General features: G+C 44.8%; 1 protein-coding gene across 16 annotated transcripts in view; it reads left to right on the forward strand.

The window, feature by feature from the left end:
• The window catches only part of PCBP3 (poly(rC) binding protein 3), a 229,965-nt gene that overhangs the window by 82,758 nt on the left and 125,318 nt on the right, over nucleotides 1-21,889 (forward strand). For 3 of the 16 annotated variants that reach the window (XM_070796169.1, XM_070796177.1, XM_070796205.1), the window contains exon 2: nucleotides 3,341-3,377. The exons of the other annotated variants lie outside the window; for them this stretch is intronic. The gene's annotated coding sequence lies outside the window, so the exon portion shown is untranslated. The remainder of the gene's footprint in view (nucleotides 1-3,340; nucleotides 3,378-21,889) is intronic. 16 annotated transcript variants of the gene reach the window in all.

Genomic DNA, 21,889 nt, shown 5'->3' on the forward strand with positions numbered 1-21,889 from the left:
ATTGTTTTCCATTTAGGCTGCACAGTTTTAAATTCTTACCAGTGATAAATGAAAGTGCTTGTTTCTCTAGGTCCTCCCCAACACTTGGATGTATCTTGGGTTGTTATTGCATGGAGTGCTCTCTAAATGCCAGTTATGTGATGGTGGGCGATAGTGTTGTTTGATAGTGCTGTTGTTCCTGTATGTCTTACTAATCTTCTGTCTAGTTGTTTTGATCCCTTTATTATTATGTAATGCCTTTTTTTTTTTTACTTCTGATAAAATTCTTTGCACTGAAACCTCATTTTTTCTGATATTAATATAGTCATTCCAACTTACTTTTGATTAGGATTAGAGTGGTACATCTTTTTCCATCCCTTTTATTTTAATCTATTTGTATATTTATTTTTAAAGTGGGTTTCTTATAAATATTGTAGTGAGGTCCTATTTTTTTTATCCAATCTTAAAAATTTCTGTATTTTAACGAGGTTGTTTTAGACCATTTATACATAACAAGGGACTTCCCAGGTAGCGCTAGTGGTAAAAAACCCACCTGCCAGTGCAGGAGATGTAAAAGATGCAGGTTCGACCCTTGGGTCAGGACGATCCCCTGGAGGAGGTCATGGCAACCCACTCCAGTATTCTTGCCTGGAGAATCCCATTGACAGAGGAGTCTGGTGGGCTACAGTCCATAGCGTCACAAAGAATTGGACATGGCTGAAATGACTTAGCACATACTTAATATGACTATTGATATGATTGAACTTAAATTCATAATTTTGCCATTGGTTTTCTATTGGTCCCATGTGCTGTTAGGTCCTCTTGTCCTCTTTTTTTGACTTATTTTGTGTCAAGTACTATTTATGATGAATTGTATCACCTTTACTAGCTTATTAGCTATATCACTACTTCGTTTTTATTAGTTTCTTTGGGATTCATTGTGTATATTCTTATCACTGTCTGTCTTCAAATAATATACAAGTTCACTTATAGTATAAAACCCAACAGCAATATACTTCCATCTCACTTCTCCTGACCTTTATGTTACTTACTGTCATGATATTTTTACTTCTACAGTGCTCTAAACCACACAATACATTGTCATTATTTTTGCTTTATATAGTCCATTATCTTTTAAAACAATCTTATAAATTAAGAAGAAAGCCTCTTATATTTATTCATGAATTTTGTTCCCAGTGCTTTACATTTCTTTCTGTAGATCTAGATTTTCTTCTGATATAATTTTTCTTTTGTATGATGGACTTACTTTAACATTGTAGTTTAGAAGTGTCGGTGATGAATTATTTTAGCTTTTGTTTATTGGGAAAAAAATCTTCATTTTGCTTTTGATTTGAAAGTTATTTTCACTATATATAGTTTTTCAGGTTGGTAGCTTTTTCCTTCATTACTTTGAGATGTTATTTCATTGACTTCTGGCTTGCATTGTTTCTGGAAAGCCCTTGTCCACCACGTCTGTGTTCCTCTGAACATACTTTTTTTTTTTCCCTCTGGTTGCTTTGAAGATTTTCTCTTTGGGTAAGTCAACTATAATATACCTTGAACCTTGATTTTATTTCCTTCATGTTGTCTTCTACTTGGGGATTGTTGACCTTGAATTTATGGATTCATAATTTTCATCAATTTTTGCAAAAAAAAGTCATTATATCTTTAAATACATTTTGTCCCATCCTGTTCTCCACCCCCGCCCCAAGTGTTCAATTACACAAATATTTCAGTGTTTTTAGGGAAGAGGGAATCTTTCCCTGTGTTTCATTTTAGATCATTTCTGTCTTCAGAGATTGTTTTGTCTGCTCACTGACTAATGTTTCCTTTCTAGTGTCTAATGTGATGTTAATGCCATCTAGTGTATTTTTCATTTCAGACGTATTTTTCTTCTCTGTGTGTTTAATTTGGGTCTTTTAAAAAATGCTTTTCATGTCTCTCCTACACGCTATGCTTTCCTCTATCTTCTTGAACATGTACAATGTGTTTATAGTAGCTGTTTTAGGGACTGCGTGTGCTAATTATTTCCTGGGTAATTTCTGGTTCCTTTTCTTATTGATCAACTATCCTCCATATGAGATATATTCTTATGCTTCTTTGCATCCCTGGTATTTTTTAAATGAACAAAAGACATGATTGTATGTTGTTGGGTTATGCCTTTTTATTTACTTTAGATTTTCCTCTTGAAATGGACTCGTTGCTTGGAAAGTTTAGCCCCCATCTACAGGATCGCACAGACACGACTGAAGCGACTTAGCAGCAGCAGCACCTAGTTGCCTGTGCTCTCCCAAGTGCCCGGCCCAGTGGTCCCTGTGTCGTAGGTTCCCTGGTCCAGTTGGTGGGAGTGAGGTCCACTCCTGAGGCTGTGCCAGTGATGGCGACACTTTGTTCTGCTTCTTGCTGTCACGTGTTCCCTGGCCTCAGTTACACAGGTTGACCAGTGTCCTGGTGAAGAGTCAGGTGCATCCCCACTGGTCTCAAGAGCACGTCTTAGCTCTCTCCTTTCTGGTCTTCTACCCTGCTGGTTCTCGCTGCCGTTGCCTCCTTGAACCTCAGCTGTTTCCTCACCTCAAGACTCCCCTGACTCTGCCTGGGTCCGCCTTCTGGCGCCATGGCCTTGAAACCTTCCCAGCTGTCCTCTGTGCAGCCAGTATGCATCCCATGTGTTTCCCCCTCAGGCTCCTTGTTCTGTGCTGCCTGTTGTCCCACCGCTGAGCACCTGTCTCATGTCTTCTGTCTGTTTCTTCATTGTTTGAGGCTGGAGAGTCCACCTGGTTCCTCCTCGCTGTCATGCCAGAAGTGGATGTCTCCTGAGTTCCACTAGCCTTCAGTCCTCCCTGGATGAATGCTCCAGGGCTCCCTGAGGAGTCGCCTGAGCAGAGCTGTTTACCTGCCGGGGAGTCTGCACAGGCTGGGCTCCAAGGTCCTGCTCTAAGGCACAGCATTCTTCAACTTGGAGCTGAAACCATGTGGGTGGGGATTGCGGTGGGGGGTCCTGTCTACACCTCACTGCGCTCTTCTCCTTGCTGCTTGCCACAGACCTCAAGGGCTGTAGGAGTCAGTGCCACCCAGACTTCCACCAGGGTTAGGACTGTGGGCCAGGGTTCAGGGGAGACTGCACTCTGAGTGGTTACTGGTGTCTTTCAAGTTCCAGACTCAGTTTAGAATCCAACCATCTTTCACGGAATTCTTTTTCCTGGAGACTATCTTTGGCCTTCTAAATAACTGACTCATGGCTACATTCTTTTAAAACATTTATTTAGTTTGATAAAATTTGATATCTAAGATGATGGAGCATCCTTTGAGTTATTTTCTGCCATGATTTCCAGTTATAATAATTTTTTTAACCTGTTTACAGGGCTGCCTACAGAGGGAAGCTCTTCACATGGTTCCATGTAAGTAGCGCTTCTTGTGATGCCTTTGGAGAGGTACGTCTTTAAACTGAGTGATTCTTCCCACATCAGTTGAGTTGTGAAGTCTTGCTTACATATGAAGCCATGTGTCTTGCTGACTCTCCTTGTGGCCTGGCCTCAAGTCCCACAAGGGCCCCATCACAGGTCAGGTGCAGCATCCTGTCAGTGGTGTGTGTCATTTCCCTCTGGTTTCTGGAGAGCCAGCATGTTAAAAGAGGTAGTTTGCTTCTTTTCTAAAAACCTTCTCCAGAGTCACCTGACTACACTGTCCAGCAGGGGCCTGAGAACCAGTTGTTAGCCTGGGCCAAGCAGATAGTGCCTTTGTCCCAGGTTCTAGCAGTGACCAGTGTGCACTGTGGCCGTCATGGTGTCACGTCCAGGCCCCAAGGACATTTCTTTGTGGCTGTGACTCCAGTTGTGCAAAACTACCTTAAAAGGATTCCTTTTAGATTTATCCTTAAGATGCCTTCATTTTTCTAAAAGTTTTCAGTGGCCTTGCTGGGAAGGCTGCTGTGGTCATGCTGGCGGCTGCTCTGTGCCCGTTCTGCTCCTCCGAGCCCCTTGCCTTGCCCTGGGGGGTGGTGCTGTCCTTCAGTTCACTTTCCAAGGCTTGGGAGGCAACATCACTGGTCACTGTGCTTGTCGGTGGTGAGATGGGGCTCTGAGGTGAAGCCTCTGACCTCATGAGCTCACATCCACTCATATCCAGCGATGGCAGGATAACTGGGAGCTGCCTTGATGACAGAATGTGGGCTCCAAACTTGGTATCTGCCCTTTTTGGTGACCTTCACCACAGCTCCGAGTGGTCCTGAGCTCACCCGATCTGGATCAGAGAGCGCTAGAGCGCCACTATGACCTTCTGGGGCCTGCTGCCAGCAGCCCCCTCGGGAGACATGAGAGACAGGGGCAAGGAGTCAGAGAGCACGTGCACAGGGGGCTTTGGGCTGGTGGGTAACCAGATGAACAATATTTGAGGAGAAAAGTTCTTAGGTTACAGATTGCTTGAGCAAAGACCTTGATGCATTTGTTCAGCAAATATTGACAGAATGCCTGTGATGGGCTGGGCATGCTTCTGGAATCACAGCCTTCTTTATTACATTCTCGTGGGGCCTATAAAACATACGAGTAATAAGTGTGCCGGGTGGTGACGCTTTCTGGGGACGAACAGAGAAGAATTGGGGTCTGGAGGCACTGATGGGTGGTCAGAATAGCCCTGGGAAGGAGCATCTGAGCAGAGCCTTGGAGGAAGCATCAGAACCAGCCCTGTGGGTGGTGGAGGGGGAAGGGCTCCAGGCCTAAGGGAGCCGAGAGCATGAAGGGGCGGGGCCGGGGAGGAGGGCAGGGCAGACACATCTCTGTCCTTGATAGCTGTGCTGCTGAGCGTGGGAGCAGGGAGCTGGGTGGTCTTTTTTCCTCTGTGTGTTGAATTGTTTCAGACTAAAGCTGTTATAATACCTGGTTCTTAGAGGACATCCAGATCCCTGCTGGCGTGGGACCAACTTTGTAATTGTATAAATCTGGATCTAATTTTCACAGAAATCTCCAAGGAAAGGCTTGTGGAACTCAGGCATATAAACAGCACCCTGTGTGTGCTGGGCCTCTCTCCCCTGGACTTTGCTGTTGCCCACATATCTACCCCGGCATGCAGGAAACGTTGGTTCAGACCCGGCCACCAGTTCTGGACACAGCAGCATGCTTGGGTGGGCGAGCTGGCCAGGCACCTCCCTGTCCGCGTGTGCACAGCCCATGGGCCGAATGTGGGCGCTGAGGATGCCAGCACCCCGGCAGAACGGTGGCTCCAGGGACTGTGGCTTATTTGGGGGCTCCCCTGAGGCTTGGCTAAGGCAAGGCGCAGGTTTTTCATAGGGTACCTGTCCTTCTGTGGGTAGGGAGGGAACCGTTAGGAGCTCTGAGCTGGTTGGAACAGATATGTCTGTCTCTGGTGAAGCCGCCTGCGTCTTCCTGTGGGATCCAGGGGGCTGACGAGCCAGAACGGAGCTCATCTGCCCCGGATGTTTCCCAGGGGACGGTGGCCCAGGAAGAATGCGGTTTTCCATTTGCACGTCTTTTGAGAACTTAGTGCCGTGGAGCAGCTGCAGATGGGCCTTTTTCTGTCTCCGTGCGCTTGCGCTCAGACCCCGCTGGGCCCCTGACCCGCTTTGTTCCACAGGCACTTGGCTCCCCGCCGGGCTGGAGACTGGGCCATCGACCGCTCTAGGATCAGGGAATTAAGGAATCATGATCACAAACATTTGGTGACATTTTATTCACTCTAGTCTTTTATTCTTCATGATACTGAGAATGATTATTTGCTTTCAAACTCGCCCCCGCCCCCCTCCCCGCATTAAATTGACTACCTTCACTACACAACTGGAAAATATGGAAAAGAACTTTAAAACTCACCAACAACGAATACAGACGGCCCTGCCACGGGACTCCTCCATCAGGGCCTCCCCGCACTCCATGTCCTTCTTGGTTACCCCTCCGCCTTCAGCCTATGGTTCACAGGGCAGCCCTGTACACAGACACCCGGTCCTTCCTGTCCGGCCTCTGTCCTGCTGCTGCCAGGGACCAAACGGCCCTAAGACTGATCAAGTACCTCACCCTGCCCCGACTCCTAGAAGGTTTGCTTTTATCTGAGGCCCTTATTGTGCCTCCAACCTTTCTTCTTCCGCTTTCTCCTGTCATCAGCTTTCAGCCTCAACTGATGAAGGCGCCTGGTGATCCAGGGAGAGAAGTAAGACGGTGGAAAGCCTGTTTAAGACTCGGCCCCTCCCACAATGAGACACACCCCTTCCCCACCCTGGCTGAAGACTGGAGGGTGAAGCAGTGGCCAGGGACATGCAGAACAGACGATCCCAAGCGGGAAGTATGGCCACACTCAAGTGGGTTATGGAGCCGGTGACCCCAGTTCCAGCTCTGTTGGCCCCCGGAACAGCAGGAACCTGGGGTGGGCTTTTGGGAGCAGGCAGGGCTTTTCTTCTAGTTCAGTCGGTAAAGAGGTAAAGAATCTGCCTGCAATGCAGGAGACTCGGGTTTGATCCCTGGGTGGGGAAGATCCCCTGGAGAAGGAAATGGCAACCCACTCCAGTATTCTTGCCTGGAGAATCCGATGGACAGAGGAGCCTAGTGGGCTCCAGTCCATGGGGTCGCTAAGAGTCTGACATGACTTCACGTTCACTTTCACTTTTCACTTTCATGCATTGGAGAAGGAAATGGCAACTCACTCCAGTGTTCTTGCCTTGAGAATCCCAGGGACGGGGGAGCCTGGTGGGCTACCATCTATGGGGTCACACAGAGTTGGACATGACTGAAGCGACTTAGCAGCAGCAGCTAGCGACTATATGTATGTGTGTATGTAAGGGGACACCTTAGGGCTCTGCCATTTGGATGGAGGAGCAGGAAGATGGGGCTCCCGGAGGAGCTGGTGGGCTGTTCCCTGCTGTGTTTGAGGGGTCAGATGGCCACGGATCCCTGGCAAGAGTCTGGAGGTGAATCAACAATAAGTACACAGAAAATTATGGGAGGCCATCCTTTATTCCAGGACTCGCATGTCCAGGAGGGAGGTGCAGTGTGAGGAGTGAACTGCCTGTGGTCCCGGCTGGATGGTGGACGGAGGTGTAACACTTAGAGGGATGGGGAGAGGGAGGGGTGGAGGCAGCTAGTGGATGACACACAAGATCCTGGCTTCAAGAAGAGCCATGCAAACTGATCGTTAGAACTGGGGAGAGAAATAGCAAGAGGGTAAAAGATAAAAGAGCAAGAGCCTATGGGGCCGAGGTGGGGAGACGGCAGGCGACACTGTAACCTTCGGCTCTGTGGAACTCTAACTTTCAAAACTAGGTACATTTGTAATTTTGTTAAAAATAAAATGTAAAGGGTTCTACAGCAAATACTATTTCACACACACACACGCGCGCGCGCACACACACACACACACACATATACACACACAACAAAAGCAGCCTTCTACCCGACTCAGCCTCCGCTTCTGCTGGGGCCAAGCACCATGGCCATCTGGCCCTCCCAGCAGGGCTGCGTCTCTGCTCCGTCATGTGGCCTCTGCCTCGCCGAATCTGGTGGAAAATCTTTCTCCTTGGGGAGCTGAGCGCTGCAGCTTCTTACGTTGTATCCTTTCACAGGCTCCAGGACCCCGTGCCCTCTCGGTTTTGCATGTTTGCTGTGTGTCACTGCCTCCTCCCCCCTTGCCCCCACGCGTGACTGTCACAGCATCTTGGTGCTCAGAGGGGACCCTGCTGATGGCGGTGCTCGGGGGCTGCGGGGGCTAAGCCTCTACTGAGATTTAGCTGAGTCTGCTCTATTTCACTCCAGGCTTCACCGCTGGGAATAAGTGGCATGCACATTTCTGCGCCCTGCTTTCAAATGGAGTGGTGTACCACAAAATGTTCCAAGTTACCATTTGAAAACGTTATTTTTAAAAAGTTGTGCAGTTTCCACTATAGGGATATAGGTATTATTTTGTTAAATCACTCCCTTTCTGTTCAGTGTGTTTGGACTGTTTGCAGATCCGTCGCTAGAGCCAGTAGTCATGAGGCAGACATCCTGTGCGTCAGTCGGCCCCCTTCCCAAGGCAGTATGGCGGTGTTCATCCCTGTGCAACCCAGGTCAGAGGAGACAGACGTTTTAGAAGGGGTGTAATGTGCGACTGCCCAGTTGCTCTCAGTTGGTGAATTACAGCAGCCTGAGAGCTTGGGCTCCCAGCCCCTGAAAACCCTGGGCTTTATGCATCTCCCAAAGCAGAAACACACCCAGTATAAGCAGTTGAGCCTCTCTAGAGCATGTGGCCCTCCTCAAGTGTGAGCATCCTTGTGCACTGAGGACATTCAGCGTTCATGTTCCAGGCTTTTGTTTTCCCTGGAGCCATTCACCTTTTAATCTGATGTCGGCCATTTGGTGCTGTCTATCAATATGCTACTCTGTGACATCATCTTCTATGGTGTTTGCATTAGGAGAATCCTTTCCCAGCCTGAAATGTGGGTAGTCACTTGTGTTTCCCTTTCTGCTTTTACTTTTTGCTTTGACATGTGCAGTCCACTTGAGATTTAATTTGATGTATGGTATTTGTTGTTCATTTGCTAAGTCATGTCTGACTCTTTGCGATGCCATGGACTGCAGCATGCCAGGCTTCCCTGTCCTTCACCATCTCCCAGAGTTTGCTCAAACTCATGTCCATCGAGTCGGTGATGCCATTCAACCATCTCGTCCTCTGTTGTCCCCTCCTCCTCCTTCCTTCAATCTTTCCCAGCATCAGGGTCTTTTCCAATGAGTTGGCTCTTTGTATCAGGTGGCCAAAGTTATGTTATTAGGTGAATATATAATTTGCTTACAAATATTGAACAATTAAGTTGCTTGCAAATGTTGAAAACACTATTTGTTGAAAATTACGTCATTTTCCCAATGGTTTGTTTTGCTACTTTTGTCCTATTTGAAAATATTGCATATACTAGTATCTGTTTCAGAATTCTCTGACTGATCTGTTTGTTCTTGTGCCAGTTGTTTAATTGCTAAGTCGTGTCTGATTCTTTTGTGACCCCATGGACTGTAGCCCGCCAAGTTCCTCTGTCCGTGGGATTTCCTAGGCAGGAATACTGGAATGGGTTGCCATTTCCTTTACCAGGGGATCTTCCTGACCCAGGGATAGAACCCACATCGCCTGCATAGGCAGGTGGATTCTTTACTGCTGAGCCACCAGGGAAGCCAGTACACTGATTTAATTTAGTTTCATGGTATATTTATTTTGGTTATTCTTGGCTACTCAATTTCTAGGTGAACTTTAGGATGATTTTTAAACCCCAAGCTAATCAGATTGGGGTTTCATTTCAAATGGATCAAACCTATAATTTAAATGATAGACAGCTGGTATTTTAGCAATATTCAGCTTCTAAAAGAGGAAGATATTCTGTTTCTTCATTGATTCCCTAATTAGCCTTCAGTTATATTTTATAGCTTTTTTGCTGTATGTTTTCTCTTTTGAGCTCTTTCCTGACTTATATTATCTACTTATTGGAATTGGAAGTTTCCTATTACATTCCTCTAATATTTAATAATGTATAGGAAAGCTATCAGTTTTTTTGTATTTGCACACAGCCATGCTTTTACTTGCAGTGGGTTTCTCAGCTGAGTTTTGACTCATTCCTAAGTTGACCCGAATGCTCCTTCACCGTGAAGCGTGCTTGCGGCAGCTGGCTGTCCGGTACATGGTGTTCATCAAGTTACACACATTTCCTTCTGTTGCTCTTCTATTAAATTTTTTTTTGAAATAAAAAATAAAAGTTACGGTTTACTGAATGTTCATTGCTGCCATTAAGAGAGTCATAGGATTGTCTCCTTTTATCTCTTAACAAAGAGAATTACATCAATGAAATTCCAAGTGTTGATTGTTGGAATAAATCCTGTTAGGTCTTCCTGATACTTTTAAATCTCTTCCCAGTTGTAATACCTTTTCAGTATCTTATTTCGGCAAGAATGGGGGTTAGTAATAAGGTTAGGACTTCCCTGTAGCACAAATGGTAAAGAACCTGCCTGTGATGCAGGAGACCAGGGTTTGATCCCTGGGTTGGAAAGTTCCTCTGGAGAAGGGAATGACAATCCACTCCAGTGTTCTTGCCTGGAGAATTCCATGGACAGAAAAGCCTGGTGGGCTACAGTCTGAGGGGTTGCAAAGAGTCGGACACAACTGAGCAACTAACACACACAATAAGGTTAGGGCTGGAGCTAAGATTAAAGGATTGGGGTTGTGTGAGCAGTAGTTACTGTAGAGGTTAGTGTGAGGGTTAGGATCAGGGCCAGAGCCAGGGTGGCCTGCTCTGTAAGTTTCTGTGTTGGACCCAAGGGAGAAAGGCCCTGGGCTTTAGGAATACAGGCTTCATCCTGAGGGGGTCCACACAGAGCGGTGATTATGGAGAGTAGCAGCCAAGCCCACGGGGACAGGACTCTGCTGGAACACAGAGCACCCCAAACACGATATTGTTGTTCAGTCATTAAGTTGTGTCCAACTCTTGGCCACTTCACAGACTGCAACACGCAAGGCCTCCCTGTCCTTCACCATCTCCTAGAGTTTGCCCAAGTTCATGTCCATTGAGTCAGTGATGCCATCCAACCATCTCATCCTCTGCCACCCTTTTCCCAAACACGATGGCTTTGACCAGATTTAGTCAAAGTCAATTCCCTTGGCTGTAACAGGTCTGGGATGGGTGGGCTAGGCTCCACGAGGCCCCCTGACCAGAGACCGTGCCCACTCCATACTCTGGTGTCCTGTCACTCTGTGTGCTCCTTCCTGGCTCTGTTGTCTTGACCTCTAGCTGCACTGAGTCATCTGATGGGAAGGAGAAGTGTTGAGATGAAGTGAAGAAGTGAAGTCGCTCAGTCGTGTCTGACTCTTTGTGACCCCATGGACTGTAGCCTACCAGGCTCCTCTGTCCATAGGATTTTCCAGGCAATAGTACTGGAGTGGATTGCCATTTCCTTCTCCAGGGGATCTTCCCAACCCAGAGATTGAACCCGGGTCTCCCACATTGTACGCAGACGCTTTACCGTCTGAGCCACCAGGGAAGTCCTGTTGAGATGGAGGGCAGGCAACTACTTTTAGGGACCAGAAGCCTGAGTTACACCCACTGTCACAGTCCACAGGACCTCTGAACACCAGCAGTGTTCATGGGACCAAGTGCATTCCTGCAGTGGTGTGAGGATGGCTGTGTAGCAGCAGCGGTACCTGGGCAGGTGTGTGCTAGGGTGTGGTGCAGGACCCGCAGCCCCCGAGGCTGGGCTAGCCCCATGCAGCCATGGTTCCTGCTCTGAGAGGGCAGGAAGGAGTGCAGCCCATATGGGCCTGGCCCAGCCTCCCGAGGTTCTGACTGGCCCTTCATCCCGAGGATGCCTCACAGGCCTGGCCGCTCTCCTGAGCGCGGACGGAAACAAAGGGCCTCGGTGTTGTCTTCTGGTCCTGCGGCGGCCTCAAGGCACCATTCCCTCCCTCCTTCTTGTTCTTGGCTTTCCTTTCTCTTTCCTTGGCGTGTGTTCATTCTGGGCTCCTCTGGTGAGTGCTGTCGCCCCAGAGCAGCCTGGCATGAAGGGGCTGATGCCTTTCCAGGAGAGGACTCACTCCTTCCCCCGCTGCCTGCCTCGTGGCTGGGCCGTCTGGTGGCCCCGTAGAGACAGCGATGGATCTGGAGCTGTGTGGCTGGCTAGGGATGGCGTGTGTGGCTGAAGGATTACTCGCTCCCAGGTACATCTCAGACGAGCGGGAGCCAGCCTCTATGCATCCTGCGCACGCAGTGCACGCCCGCAGCTTCACCCGCGCTTCGGCGAGTGGGTCCATTGTGCCCAGGTGTGAAGGGCTGTGCCCCACTTTAGCCCCTGCTTGGGTGGCCTGGTGTTTTCTGCCCTGGGGAGTGCCCTGCACAGTCATAGCGGCCAAAGGTGCTTCTAGCTCTCTGGTTAAACACACTCATTCTGCTTACTCAGGCCCCCGTATTCTTCCTCTGAAATTTCCGTGGCACTTAGGGGTTATACCATTAGGTATGCCCTTCACACTCCCAGGCACTTTGTCTTCTCTTTGGACATGAGGGGTGAGCACTGGTGAGCTCCATTTATACCAAGCTGGAAAGAGGTTTTCAGTGAGGGCTTTCACCTTTTCCAAGAGCTCTGGCCATTTCAGTCTTTTGGGGCCTAAACCTATCACTGGGCAGCTTTGTTCACCCTGTAGTTGGGTCCACGTGCTAGATTTTGGCCTCCTGTCTCTGGCTCTGCACATAGCACGCTGGTCATGAGAGGCCTCAGGACCCCCGAGCCTCCGTGGGCTGTCTGTTTGTGCAGATCCAGGGCCCCAGGCCAGACCGGCTGGCCAGAGCACAGCTGCTCCAGGGTGCCGGGCAGTCAGCTCCTCTCATCGTCCCTGGTATTCATTTGGCAGAGTGGGGTGTAAATTATGGAAAGAGAACCTTCCACTAGGAGCCTGCCTGGGCTGGTGGAGTCAGCCTGGGGATCTGGTTTTCTTCCAGCCTTTCTCCTGGATCACCCCGTGACCGTGGCACCTTGCCAGGTCTTCGTCCATCTGTGCTGTTTCTCCATCTGTGAGACGGGATCTCCTTATCTGTCCTGCCCAGTCCCAGAGAAGGAGATTCAGCTGTTCAGGCTTCCACAGAGAGGGTAGGGGCGTTGGGGTCTTTCCAGGGGTACGCATATGACCACATGAGAAGACAGCCCCAGTGCTTGCTGTGTTCCAGGAGAAGCTCCTCCACGGTATCTGAGTATCCTATTTCCAGTGAGGACACTGGCATCAACACCAGAGCGGAGTCCAGAGCTCCCTTTTCAGAACCCCTGGAACCCTTCACTTCACCACTATTAAGTCCTAGGAATTCAGACTTCAAGTCTTATGGCCAAGTTACCTTCCAGGAAACTGGGCCATTTTCCATTTTCACCAGTAGTTTTAGAGTGCCTGTTAGAGCCCAAGGTAACACTGTTCACTGGCACAAAACATGTTTCTTTTTTGTTTTTTCCTCTATCAGTGAAGTTGAAGTTTTTTAAAAAATTATAGTTGATGTGGAATTTGTGTTCATTTCTGCTGTACAGCAACGTGATTCAGTTATACATACACATTTAAAATATTCTTTTCCATTGTGGTTTATCACAAGATACTGAGTACAGTTTTCTATGCTATACAGTAGGATCTGGTTGTTTAACCATCCTATATATACAGTAGCTTATAATCTGCTAACCCCGCCTCGCACTCCATCCCTCCCTCACATCCCTTGACAGCCACAAGTCTATTCTCCGTGTCCACAAATCTTTCTGTTTCATAGATAGATTCATTTGTGTCATGTTTTAGATTCCACATATAAATGATATCATATGGTATTTGTCTTTTTCTTCCTGACTTAATTCAGTCAGTATAAAATCTCTAGTTGCATTCAGGTCCTGCAAATGACAGAATTTAGTTCTTTTTATGGCTGACTAATATTCCATTGTATATATGTACCACATCTTCTTTATCTGTTTATCTGTTGATGGACAGCCAGGTTGTTTCCATGTCTTGACTATTGTGAAATAGTACCGCTATGAACGTAGGGGTGCCTGTACCTTTTTGAATCAGAGTTTTGTCTGGATATATGCCCAGGAGTGGGATTGCTGAATCATATGGTAGCTCTATTTTTAGTTTTCTAAGGAACCTCCACACTGTTTTCCATAGTTGGTACACTGTACCAACTTAAATTTCCACCAACAGTGTAGGAGCATTCTGTTTCTTCCACATCCTCTCCAGCATTTGTTATTTGTAGAGTTTTTAATGCTGGCCATTTTGACTGGTGTAAGGTGGTACCTCGTAGTTTTGATTTGCATTTCTCTAATAATTACAGATATTCAGCATCTTTTTATATGCCTATTGGCCATTTTTATTCTTCTTTGGAAAATTGACTCCAAGTCTTCTGCTCATTTTTTGATTGGGTCATTTGTTTTTTTGTTATTGAGTTGTATGAACTGTTTGTGTATTAGAATTTAAGCCCTTGATGGTTGCATGTTTGCACATATTTGCTCCCAGTCCATAGGTTGTCTTTTCATTTTATTTTTGGTTCCCTTTCTGTGCAAAGGCTTGTATGTTTCGAGGAGGGTGGCGCCGCTGTTTGCATCACAGACTTGCTTCAGCTGGCGGAGCAGATGGTGGTTGCCTTGGTCCTCAGCAAGGAACAGAATGTATGGACACCGTGAAACTGCGTCCTGAGATCACTTTAAATTTGGATCATCATTTAAATACTTTAAGTGATCTTTTCTTGTTTCACTTTGCTCATGACACTTCATTAGCTATCTGATCATTTTTGTATCTGAACTCATCAAGTAAAATATACAGAGAGGCCCAGCACTTGGAGAGGCTGAAGTAAGATACGGTGGGAGCTGAAGGAGCTGCAGGCCTAGCTGCTTGCCCATGCCAGCAAGGCTCTTCCATGTAGTAGAGTCCATGGTTTATAAGAAGAAAAAATTTTCTCTATCAGCTCCACTTGGAAAAATTTTGAACTACCAAATCTTCATACAAACGCTTTCTCTATTCACTGTGAAAAAAATTGTTTAATTCAGGCGGAGAACAAGATGGCAGAGGAGTAGGTGGACGTGGAGTACATCTCTGTCCATCAGGAATACACCTTCAGACACAGAAGTGCATGCAAGATACCAACTGAGAGCAGACAGGAGTACCTGACCAGCAGAAAAGAATGTATAGGCCCACATAAAACTTGAGATCAAGCCCCGAGACTTTGGAGTGGGAGCACTGACACCAAAACCCTAGACTACCAAAGAACTAACCCTCAGTTCAGTTCAGTTCAGTCGTTCAGTCATGTCCAACTCTTTATGACCCCATGAATCGCAGCACGCCAGGCCTCCCTGTCCATCACCAACTCCCGGAGTTCACTCAAACTCATGTCCATCGAGTCAGTGATGCCATCCAGCCATCTCATCCTCTGTTGTCCCCTTCTCCTCCTGCCCCCAATCCCTCCCAGCATCAGAGTCTTTTCCAATGAGTCAACTCTTCGCATGAGGTGGCCAAAGTACTGGAGTTTCAGCTTCAGCATCATTCCCTCCAAAGAAATCCCAGGGCTGATCTCCTTTAGGATGGACTGGTTGGATCTCCTGGCGGTCCAAGGGACTCTCAAGAGTCTTCTCCAACACCACAGTTCAAAAGCATCAATTCTTGTGCACTCAGCTTTCTTCACAGTCCAACTCTCACATCCATACATGACTACAGGAAAAACCATAGCCTTGACTAGCCGGACCTTTGTTGGCAAAGTAATGTCTCTGCTTTTGAATATGCTATCTAGGTTGGTCATAACTTTCCTTCCAAGGAGTAAGTGTCTTTTAATTTCATGGCTGCAGTCACCATCTGCAGTGATTTTGGAGCCCCCAAAAATAGAGTCTGACACTGTTTCGACTGTTTCCCCATCTATTTCCCATGAAGTGATAGGACCGGATGCCATGATCATCGTTTTCTGAATGTTGAGCTTTAAGCCAACTTTTTCACTCTCCTCTTTCACTTTCATCAAGAGGCTTTTGAGTTCCTCTTCACTTTCTGCCATAAGGGTGGTGTCATCTGCATATCTGAGGTTATTGATATTTCTCCTGGAAATCTTGATTCCAGCTTGTGCTTCTTCCAGCCCAGCGTTTCTCATGATGTTCTCTGCATAGAAGTTAAATAAACAGGGTGACAATATACAGCCTTGACGTCCTCCTTTGGAACCAGTCTGTTGTTCCATGTCCGGTTCTAACTGTTGCTTCCTGACCTGCATATAGGTTTCTCAAGAGGCAGGTCAGGTGGTCTGGTATTCCCATCTCTTGAAGAATTTTCCACAGTTTATTGTGATCCACACAGTCAAAGGCTTTGGCATAGTCAATAAAGCAGAAATAGATGCTTTTCTGGAACTCTCTTGCTTTTTCGATGATCCAGCAGATGTTGGTAATTTGATCTCTGGTTCCTCTGCCTTTTCTAAAACCAGCTTGAACATCTGTAAGTTCATTGTTCACGTACTGCTGAAGCCTGGCTTGGAGAATTTTGAGCATTACTTTACTAGGGTGTGAGATGAGTACAATTGTGTGGTAGTTTGGGCATTCTTTGGCATTGTCTTTCTTTGGGATTGGAATGAAAACTGAACTTTTCCAGTCCTGTGGCCATTGCTGTGTTTTCCAAATTTGCTGGCATATTGAGTGTAGCACTTTCACAGCATCATCTTTCAGAATTTGAAATAGCTCAACTGGAATTCCATCACCTTCACTAGCTTTGTTCATAGTGATGCTTTCTAAGGCCCACTTGACTTCACATTCCAGGATGTCTGGCTCTAGGTCAGTGATCACACCATCGTGATTATCTGGGTTGTGAAGATCTTTTTTGTACAGTTTTTCTTTGTATTCTTGCCACCTCTTCTTAATATCTTCTGCTTCTGTTAGGTCCATACCATTTCTGTCCTTTATCGAGCCCATCTTTGCATGAAATGTTCCCTTGGTATCTCTAATTTTCTTGAAGAGATCTCTAGTCTTTCCCATTCTGTTGTTTTCCTCTATTTCTTTGCATTGATAGCTGAGGAAGGCTTTCTTATTTCTCCTTGCTATTCTTTGGAACTCTGCATTCAGATGCTTATATCTTTCCTTTTCTCCTTTGCTTTTGCTTCTCTTCTTTTCACAGCTATTTGTAAGACCTCCTCAGACAACCATTTTGCTTTTTTGCATTTCTTTTCCATGGGGATGGTCTTGATCCCTGTCTCCTGTACAATGTCATGAACTTCCGTCCATAGTTCATCAGGCACTCTATCTATCAGATCTAGTCCCTTAAATCTATTTCTCACTTCTACTGTATAATCATAAGGGATTTGACTTAGGTCATACCTGAATGATCTAGTGGTTTTCCCTACTTTCTTCAATTTAAGTCTGAATTTGGCAATAAAGAGTTCATGGTCTGATCCACAGTCAGCTCCTGGTCTTGTTTTTGTTGACTATATGGTGCTTCTCCATCTTTGGCTGCAAAGAATATAATCAATCTGATTGTGGTGTTGACCATCTGGTGATGTCCATGTGTAGAGTCTTCTCTTGTGTTGTTGGAAGAGGGTGTTTACTATGACCAGTGCACTTTCTTGGCAAAACTCTTATTAGTCTTTGCCCTGCTTCATTCTGTATTCCAAGGCCAAATTTGCCTGTTACTGCAGGTGTTTCTTGACTTCACACTTTTGCATTCCAGTCCCCTATAATGAAAAGGACATCTTTTTTGGGTGTTAGTTCTAAAAGGTCTTGTAGGTCTTCATAGAACCGTTCAACTTCAGCTTCTTCAGCGTTACTGGTTGGGGCATAGACTTGGATTACTGTGATACTGAATGTTTTGCCTTGGAAATGAACAGAGATCATTCTGTCATTTTTGAGATTGCATCCAAGTACTGCATTTCGGACTCTTCTGTTGACCATGATGGCTACTCCATTTCTTCTAAGGGATTCCTGCCTGCAGTAGTAGATATAATGGTCATCTGAGTTAAATTCACCCATTCCAGTCCATTTTAGTTCGCTGATTCCTAGAATGTCGACGTTCACTCTTGCCATCTCTGGTTTGACCACTTCCAATTTGCCTTGATTCATGGACCTGACATTCCAGGTTCCTATGCAATATTGCTCTTTACAACATCAGACCTTGCTTCTATCACCAGTCACATCCACAGCTGGGTATTGTTTTTGCTTTGGCTCCATCCCTTCATTCTTTCTGGAGTTATTTCTCCACTGATCTCCAGTAGCATATTGGGCACCTACTGACCTGGGGAGTTCCTCTTTCAGTATCCTATCATTTTGCTTTTTCATACTGTTCATGGGGTTCTCAAGGCAAGAATACCGAAGTGGTTTGCCATTCCCTTCTCCAGTGGACCACATTCTGTCAGCCCTCTCCATGACCCGCCCATCTTGGGTGGCCCCACGGGCATGGCTTAGTTTCATTGAGTTAGATAAGCCTGTGGTCCTAGTGTGATTAGATTGACTAGTTTTCTGTGAGTATGGTTTTAGTGTGTCTGCCCTCTGATGCTCTCTTGCAACACCTACTGTCTTATTTGGGTTTCTCTTACCTTGGACATGGGGTATCTCTTCATGGCTGCTCCAGCAAAGCGCAGCCACTGCTCCTTACCTTGGACGAACTAACCCTATAGGGTATCAAATAGTGAGAACTCATGCAAAGGAAAGCACTGGAATACAAGACCCAGCATCACCCAACCACCAACAGCACCCTGTGCAGGACGCCTCATCTAAATAACAAACAAAACAAAAATATAAACCCAGTCATCAGCAGACAGAATTGCAACCTCACTCAGCCTTGCTTATCAGAGGAGAAACAAACAAACAAAAACTCAGCACAGATCTCACCCTATAAGAAGCTTACACAAACCACTGGACCAACCTTAGAGGGCAGAAACCAAAAGGAAGAAAGAATTCAACCTTGAAGTCTGGGAAAAGGAGAACTCAAACACAATAAGTTAAAAAAAAAAAAAAATGAAAAGGCAGAGAAACACTACACAAATGAAGGGCCAAACTAGAAACACAGAAGTCCAAATAAATGAAAAAAAAAAAAAGAAGTCCAAATAAATGAAGAGGAAATAGGCAAACTACTTGAAAAAGAACTCAGAATAATGATAGTAAAGATGATCAAAAACCTTGAAAGCAAAATGGAAAAAATGCAAGAATCAATTAATAAAGAACTAGAAGAATTAAATAATAAATATGCAGAGACAAACAACACAATTACTGGTATTAAAAATACTCTAGAAGGAATCAATAGCAGAATATCTGAAGCAGAAGAACAGCAGAATCAGTGAGCTGGAAGATAAAGTGGTGGAAATAACTTCTGAAGAGCAGAATAAAATAAAAAGAATAAAAAGAACTGAGGATAGTCTAAGAGAACACTGGGACAATATCAAATGCACTAACATTCGAATTATAGGGGTCCCAGAAGAAGAAGAGAAAAAGAAAGGGTATGAGCAAATTTTTGAAGAGATTATATTTGAAAATTTCCCCAACATGGAAAAGGAAATATTTAATGAAGTCCAAGAGGCACTAAGAGTCCCATACAGGATAAACCCAAGGAGAAACATGCCAAGGCACATACTAATCAAACTAACAAAGACTAAAGACAAAGAAAGAATATTAAAAGCAGCAAGGGAGAACCAACAAGTAGATATAAGGGAAACGCCATACGCTTAACAGCTGATCTTTCAGCAGAAACTCTGCAGGCCAGAAGGGAATGGCAGAATATATTTAAAGTACTGAACGGGAAAAATCTACGCCAAGGTTACTGTACCCAGCAAGGATCTCATTCAAAATTGATGGAGAAATAAAAAGCTTTTCAGACAAGCAAAAGTTAAGAGAATTCAGTACCACCAAACCACCTTTACAACAAATGTTAAAAGGACTTATATAGTCAAGAAATACAAGAGAAGAAAAAAGATCTACAAAATCAACCCCAAACAATTAAGAAAATGGCAATAAGAACATATATATTAATAATTACCTTAAATGTAAATGGATTAAATGCTCCAACCAAAAGACACAGACTGGCTGAATAGATACAAAAATAAGAGCCATATATATGCTGTCTACAAGAAACCCACTTCAGACCTCAAGACACATATAGACTGAAAGTGAGAGGATGGAAAAATATATTCCATGCAGATGGGAAGCAAAAGAAAGCTGGAGTAGCAATCCTCTTATCAGACAACATAGATTTTAAAATAAAGAAAATTATAAGAGATAAGGAAGGACACTACATAATGATCAAGGGATCAATCCAAGAGGATGACATAACAATTGTAAATGTCTATGCAACCAACATAGGAACACCTCAGTACATAAGACAAAAACTAACAGACATAAAAGGAGAAATTGACAGTAACACAATAATAGTAGGAGAGTTTAACATCCCACTCACACCAATGGACAGATCATCAAAACAGAAAATTAATAAGGAAACACAAGTCTTAAGTGATACATTAGACGAGATGGATCTCATTGATATCTTCAAGACATTCCATCCAAATGCAGAAGAATACACCTTCTCAAATGCTCATGGGACATTCTCCAGGATAGACCACATCTTGGGTCACAAATCAAACCTCAGGAAATTTAAGAAAATTGAAATCATATCAAGCATCTTCTCCAATCACAGTGATATGAGACTAGATATCAATTACAAGGAAAAAATGTTAAGAAACAGAAACACATAGAGATTAAACAACATGTTTCTAAATAACCAACAGTTTACTGAAGAAATCAAAAGAGAAATAAAAAAATTTCTAGAAACAAATGTCAATGAAAACATGACATATCAAAACCTATGGGATGTAGCAAAAGCAGTCCTAATAGGGAAGTTTATAGCAACACAATCCTACCTCAAGAAACAAGAAAAACATCGAATAGACAACCTAACTTTACACCTAATACAACTGGAAAAAGAAGAACAATAAACCCCCAAAATTAGCAGATGGAAAGAAATCATAAAGATCCAAGAAGAAATAAATGAAAAAGAAATGAAAGAAACAATAGTAAAGATTAATAAAACTAAAAGCTGATTCTTTGAGAAGGTAAACAAAATTGACAAACCTTTAGCCAGACTCATCAAGAAAAAAAGAGAAGAATCAAATCAACAAAATTAGAAACGAAAAAGGAGAGGTTAGAACAGACAATGCAGAAATACAAAAGACTGTAAAAGACTATTAGAGGCAACTGTATGGCAATAAAATGGATAACCTGGAAGAAATGGACAGACTCTTAGAAAAGTTCAATATTCCAAGACTGAAACAGGAAGAAATAGAAATTATGAACAACCCAATTACAAGCACTGAAATTGAAGCTGTGATCAAAAATCTCCCCAAAACAAAAGCCCAGGACCAGATGGCTTCACAGGAGAATTCTATCAAACATTTAGAGAAGAGCTAGTTTTTATCCTTCTAAAACTCTTTTTAAAAATTGCAGAGGAAGGAACACTTCCAAACTCATTCTATGAGGCCACCATCACCCTGATATCAAAAACAGACAAAGACAACACAAAAAAGAAAACTACAGGGCAATATTTCAGAAAACTAAGATCATGGCATCCAGTCCCATCACTTCCTGGCAAATAGATGGGGGAAACAGTGGCTGACTTTATTTTTCTGGGCTCCAAAATCACTGCAGATGGTGATTGCAGCCATGAAATTAGACGTTTACTCCTTGGAAGGAACGTTATGACCAACCTAGACAGCATATTCAAAAGCAGAGGCATTACTTTCTCAATAAAGGTCCGTCTAGTCAAGGCTATGGTTTTTCCAGTGGTCATGTATGGATGTGAGAGTTGGACTATAAAGAAAGCTGAGCACAGAAGAATTGATGCTTTTGAACTGTGGTGTTGGAGAAGACTCTTGAGAGTCCCTTGGACTGCAAGGAGATCCAACCAGTCCATCCTAAAGGAGATCAGTCCTGGGTGTTCATTGGAAGGACTGATGTTGAAGCTGAAACTCCAGTACTTTGGCCACCTGATGTGAAGAGCTGACTCATTTGAAAAGACCCTGATGCTGGGAAAGATTGGGGGCAGGAGGAGAAGGGAACGACAGAGGATGAGATGGTTGGATGGCATCACCGACTCAATGGACATGGGTTTGGGTGGACTCCAGCAGCTGGTGATGGACAGGGAGGCCTGTTGTGCTGCAGTTCATGGGGTCGCAAAGTGTCAGACACGACTGAGTGACTGAACTGACTGACTGACAGGCCAATATCACTGATGAACATAGATGCAAAAATCCTCAACAAAATTTTAGCAAACAGAATTCAGCAACACATCAAAAAGCTCATACACCATGATCAAGTTGGGTTTATTCCAGGGATGCAAGGATTCTTCAATTTACACAAATGAATCAATGTGATACACCATATTAACAAATTGAAAAATTAAAACCATATGATAATCTCAATAAATGCAGAAAAAGCCTTTGACAAAATTCAGCACC

Source organism: Bos indicus, chromosome 1 (assembly GCF_029378745.1).
Source record: "Bos indicus isolate NIAB-ARS_2022 breed Sahiwal x Tharparkar chromosome 1, NIAB-ARS_B.indTharparkar_mat_pri_1.0, whole genome shotgun sequence".
NCBI lineage: Eukaryota > Metazoa > Chordata > Mammalia > Artiodactyla > Bovidae > Bos > Bos indicus.